Below are 6,000 nucleotides of genomic sequence, written 5' to 3'. Positions count from 1 at the left end.
ATAAAAAGCAAGCATTTAAATTTATGATTTATAATAAGAAATATATAATTTAATCTTCATCCTCATTCTTGGCACAGAGTTCCTAAGACCCTTGGAACTTCCTAAGAGATGAGGGTGGTAGTGTCTTTTGTCATGTTAAGGAAGTGACTTTTGGAAACCCCTTGGCCACCTAAAACTGGCAGCAAGTTCCCGGAGGAGCCAACCGTGTGCTTAGAGGGTCGGAATTCTTGTTCTCTCACCTCCTGGGAGGGGAGAGGGGCTGGAGCCCCCTGTCAAAGGCTAATGACTTAATCAATTACGATGATATAATGAAGCCTCCATAAAAAGCCAAAAGGACTGGCTCAGAGAGTTTTGGGTTGGCAAATAAGTGGAGATTGTGAAGAGTGGCATGAAAGTTCCACACCCTGTCCCCTATCTTTCCCGATGCATCTCTTCTGTCTGCCTGGGTTATATCCTTTTATAATTTAGTCTTCTTTGGTAATTTAGTATGAAAAACGTTTCTCTCAGTTTTGTGGGCTGCTCTAGTAAAACATTGAACCCAAGGGGGGAGTCATGGGAACATCCAATCTGTAGCCGTTTGGACAGAAGCACAGGTAACAACCTGGGGTTGTGACCAGCCTCTGAAGTGGGGAGGTGGCAGTCTTGTAGGCCTGAATTCATAACCTGTGTGATCTGATGGCCATCTCTGGGGAGATAGTATCAGAATTGAATTGGATTGTAGGACACCCAGATGGTGTCCAGAGAATTGCTTGGTGGTGTAGGGCACCCCCTTCCCCCAACAAATGTGGGAATTGGTCTCAGAGCCACAATTAGGTAGGAAGAAGGTGAATGAATAAACATTAGGTAATATTTATGCATAGTCTCTAAAATGAAAGGCAAAGTTACCAAACAGCAAACTTGTTCGTCTTTTTAGTGTGCATCAAACCAATGAATTCTCCAAAGGCTCATATATGAGCTGAAAATTCTAGGTAGGAATCTACCTGGCACCAAGGTTCAACTTCCCTAGCCTTCAGAACCAGGAATAAGACTCAGAGACCCCTGTGGGTAATACGATGGGGCTCAAGACATGGGCAGGAAAGAAAATGAAGACCAAGAGGAAAACATCAAAGGAGAGTGATTTAGAATCATACAGATCTGGTTTGAAACTCAGCTCCAGTGTATATTAGCTGCATGACCTTGAGAAAGTTATTTCTTTCCCAAATCTTTTTTTTTTTAATCAGTAAAGTAAGAACGGACACTACTGCAAAAAGTGGCCACAGGGATAAATTAGCTGATGTATATGAAACAGAGGCATATGCTACTTGGCAGACAGTATTTTTGCACACATACTCATTGAGCAGCAAAGCATCTTTCTGGAAGAAAGCACAGCTGGTAAGGAAAATATAGGCACCAAAGAACACACTCTTCTGTTTAAGAGGAGCTTTCTTCGGTTAAGGCAGTGCATTTTGTAGGTCTTAGTGGAAATGAGCAAACAGCTTGAGAAATCAAGTGATGAATCGCTGAAAGTGGCCTTTATTTCATCACTTACACCAAAGCTAAACCTAATCCGTTTTGTCCTGAAACATGCTTTAGGGCATTAAAGGTTCTTAAACGTGTGTGAACGCCAAAATGAACTTAAAGGGATTACAAAAGAAAGCAGATTCCCCTGCCCAGGCTTCATCCCAAACCTACTGGGCCAGAAGCAAAGGGTGAGTCCAAGAACGAATCACACGCCTTGCAACGCCTTACTCCCCCACTGGCTCTGAAAGGAAAGAAAGCAAACTCTTCCCCGGGCATGAGAACTGCTGAGTTTAAGGATCATACAAACCAGACCAGACCACACTAGATTTGGTACCCTTGGTTACACAGGCTACTCTGACCAGCTTCTCAGCAGGGAGCAACTGCCCATTCACATAAAGACCCTGCTTCCTGTCTTTTAAGGTAGTGCTACTTGTATTTATGCTTAACTTAGCTAAGGGAAGGCCATCTGGTTCTTATTCCAGAGTGTGTGTTTGAGATACTCTGAAGTTCTTGAGTGACTTGCATAAAGTCTAGAATTAAAAAATGGTTTCTTCTAGCTATTGGATGTTTGACCTTGGGCAAATTACTTAATGTTTACAAGCTTCTGTTTTCTCTTTTATAGAATGGGGATATTAATAGCAGCAAACTTGATAGAATTGTGTTTTCGTAGTAAATTCCTACATTAAATGGCTATTTTCTATTATGATCAAGATTCTGAAGGCTCAGACGAAACTCAGGGGAACAGCATTAGTTACATAATTCTAATTAACAAAGTTGTTGCCATCTAGAAATGCTTAGGCTGTAAAACCACCTGGTACAGATCCTGGCATAAAACAGGTTCTTTTATTTTTATTTATTTATTTTTTATGTTTATTTATTTTTGAGACAGAGAGAGACAGAGCATGAACAGGGGAGGGGCAGAGAGAGAGGGAGACACAGAATCTGAAACAGGCTCCAGGCTCTGAGCTGTCAGCACAGAGCCCGACGCGGGGCTCGAACTCACGGACCGTGAGATCATGACCTGAGCCGAAGTCGGACGCTTAACCGACTGAGCAACCCAGGCGCCCCAACAGGTTCTTAAAAGTACCAGTTCCCTCTCTGACTCTCTTTCCCCAACTTGTAGCAACTTTTAAAAAATTTTTTATATGAGAGAGAGAGAGAGAGAGAGGGAGAGAGGGAATCAGGGAGAGTGGCAGAGGGAGAAAGAGAGAGAATCTTAAGTAGGCTCCGCACTGAGTGCAGAGCCCAACATGGGACTTCATCCCATGACCCTGGGATCATGACCTGAGCCCAAATCAAGAGTGGGACGCTCGGCCACCTGAGCCACCCAGGCACCCTTCTTGTGACAACCTTTTATGTTCTGCCTTGCTTATTATTTTGCACTGTTATTACTATCTTTTGCATTATTATTTAATTTCCTGTTTGTCTTGTTTTTGCAATTACCCTTTAAAATCTTCAAAGGAAGGGAATACATATACTCATGGTGATATCCTCAATGCCTAGCACAGAATCTTGAAACAAAGAGTACTCAGTAAAAGTGTTAATTGATGTAGGACAAAATCCTAAAAAGAGTGACAGAGAGGAGAGGCAGGAGTTTGTGGCGAGTAGAGTTTAGTGCCTCAGATGCAGAGTAGTGCTGGTGTTGGGGGTATTTAATCTCTTCCAACAGTTGGGTTGTGGCTTCTGCAAAGTCCTATCTTCATCTTTCAAACTTCGTTTATTTAGTCATTTAATTTGAATAGCATTTAAATAATGGAAATAATCTTAAAAGATACATATTTGTAGATAAAATAAGGATCAATAAGTTTAAATTCATGTGGATTTGGTGAAACATGACTAAATCTAATAGATTGGACCCGGGATATGCAGACTAGAGGTCACAGCTACACTTGCTACCCCGTCAGCAATGAGTGGCAGGAGAATATTGTGTGAGGTCGCTGAATCACATGTCTTATTTCAGAGAAGGGGAAGAGCCTGATTCAGATCCAATTTGCTCATGAAGTTGGATTATAAAAAGTAGGTAGGCTCACCACTAAAAATTTTAATTTCTGACATGTTCTTTCGTTTTTAGCCAGACTGTCAAAACAGAAAAAAATTGAAAAGTGAATAAAAAAAAAAATCATGTCTTTGAAGGAAAATAATTAAAAAGATGAATTATGGAGTGTCCGGTGGTTAAATCTATCCAGTTATAATGTTGAAATCTCTGCCCAAAGGGGAACACAAATCTCCTTAGTAATGACGTAGCATCTGATGCATGTATAAGCATGTTTCCTAAGTACACGTGAGCAACCTTATACCCACCTTTACGTGTGGTGACCAAACTCCCCTCTTGAATGTTTATCCTACCCCTAAATAAAAGAAACCCACTCACCCCCCACTCGGAGCATCACAGCTTTGGAAGTTATTACCCATGATTCCTTATTTGCATCTAATAAAGTATCCTTTGTGTGACGATTCCAGCTAGTGTGGTCTCTTTCTGTATCTCACCGAGGAGCAAATTCACAATTAGCTCAGTTACACAACAGGTGAATTAATCCAAGACTTGTGTTTTCTTTAGATGGGTCGACAGCAGAAGAGTGGTGGAATTGTGTCTTTTGTTAGGAAGGTTGCTGAAGTGGAAAACAAGAGTCCTTGGCCTTGCAGAGAAGGAAATGATTTGAGAGGATGGTCTCAAGAGTCTGAATGTCCCAACAGATTGGGAGACCTGGTGTGGTAGGAATGACGGTTATGGGGTGAACTATGTCCCCCCCCAAATTCCTTTGTTAAAATCCTAACCCCCAGTACCTCGGAATGTGACTCTATTTGAAGACAATTAAGGTTATGGGGCGCCTGGGTGGCTCAGTCGGTTAAGTGTCTGACTTCGGCTCAGGTCACGATCTTGCCATTTGTGGGTTCGAGCCTTATATCAGGCTCTGCACTGACAGGGTAGAGTCTGCTTGGGATTCTCTCTCTCTGTCTCTGTCTCTCTCTCTCCCTCTCTCTCTCCTCCTCCCCCACTTGTGCACATGCAGGCATGCACTCTCTTTCTTAAAAATAAATAAATAAAACTTTAAAAAAAAAGGGGGGGCGCCTGAGTGGCTTAGTCGGTTGAGCGTCCGACTTCGGCCCAGGTCATGATCTCACGGTCTGTGGGCTCGAGCCCCGCATCGGGCTCTGTCCTGACAGCTCAGAGCCTGGAGCCTGCTTTGGATTCTGTGTGTCTCTCTCTCTGGCCTTCCCCTGCTTGTGCTCTCTCTCTCTCTCTGTCTCTCTCAAAAATGAATAAACATTAAAAAAAAAATTTGTAAAAAAAAAAAAAGATAATTATGGTTAAATGAGGTCATTAGGATAGGCTCTAATCCAGTATGAGACTGTAGCACAGACATATGCAGAAGAAAGACTGTGTGAAGACAGAGAGAAAGCAGCCGTGTAGGTCAATTTTTAGGCATCAACTTGCCTGGCATAAGAGATGCCCAGAGAGCTGGTAAAACATGGTTTCTGGGTGTGTCTGTGAGAGTTTCTGATTAGCACTGCATCAGTAAAGTGAGTGAAGATCCCCCTCACCAAGGAGGCCGGGCAGCATCCAATCCACTGGGGGCCTGAACAGAACAGAAACAGAGGGGAAGGGTATATCTGGTCTCTTCCTTTTGGAGCTGGGACATCCAACCCCTTCTGCCCTTGAATATTGGAGCTTCTGGTTCTCAGTCCTGGCTCTCCAGCTTGCAGAAGGCAGATAGTGGGGCTTCGTGGCCTCCAGAATTACTGAACCCAATTCCTATACTCTGTTACATGTGTCTCCAAATGGCTCTTCGTTCTGTTTCTCTGGAGAACGCTGACTAATCCAGCAGGGAGAGGCCTCAGAAGAAATCCTCATCTTCATCTGGGACTTCCAGCCTCCAGAGCTGTGAAGAAATAAATTTCTGGGTTTTTAGCCACCTAATCTGTGGTATTTGTTATGGCAGCCCTACAAAAGTAATATAGGAGGTTCAGGGTTCTGGAAATATAAGAGGTGGAGGTCCCAAAGCAGGATTGCTTGAATTTAAGATACGAGTGGTGGAGTAATTCCTGGTGATGACAGGGTCCAGGGCGTAGCTGTGGGAACAGGGGCTAAGTGGTGAGGAGGTGAAGGTTACTAGATACAAAGAGAGCAGAGCACACAATATAAAAGGGAAATGACTTAAGGCCAATTTCATAATGTCATAAGAAACAGAAATTCAACCTGTTGTTGGCAACTGAGGGATCCGTTTACAATAGGCTTTGTAAATGTCTTTTCTAACAAAAATGCTCATGAGATAATAAATGTGCAAGTGGCTTTTTATTTCAAACCATAAAAGAAAATCTCCGAAGCTTGGTATACGTGAATATAGGCCTGTTAAAGAATAAATGCTCTCTAAAGAATGATCTGATTTATCTGCCCTACAAAATGCTTTCGCCCCATGGCTTTTCCTCCCCTATAAACTCAGTTTGATATGGCAATGAAATTATATGGGTGCACAGTTCCCAGGGACGGCCCAGAGCCTG

This window comes from Panthera leo, chromosome F3, assembly GCF_018350215.1.
Source record: "Panthera leo isolate Ple1 chromosome F3, P.leo_Ple1_pat1.1, whole genome shotgun sequence".
In the NCBI taxonomy this organism is placed as follows: Eukaryota; Metazoa; Chordata; class Mammalia; order Carnivora; family Felidae; genus Panthera; species Panthera leo.
This window is presented reverse-complemented; position numbering follows the sequence as displayed.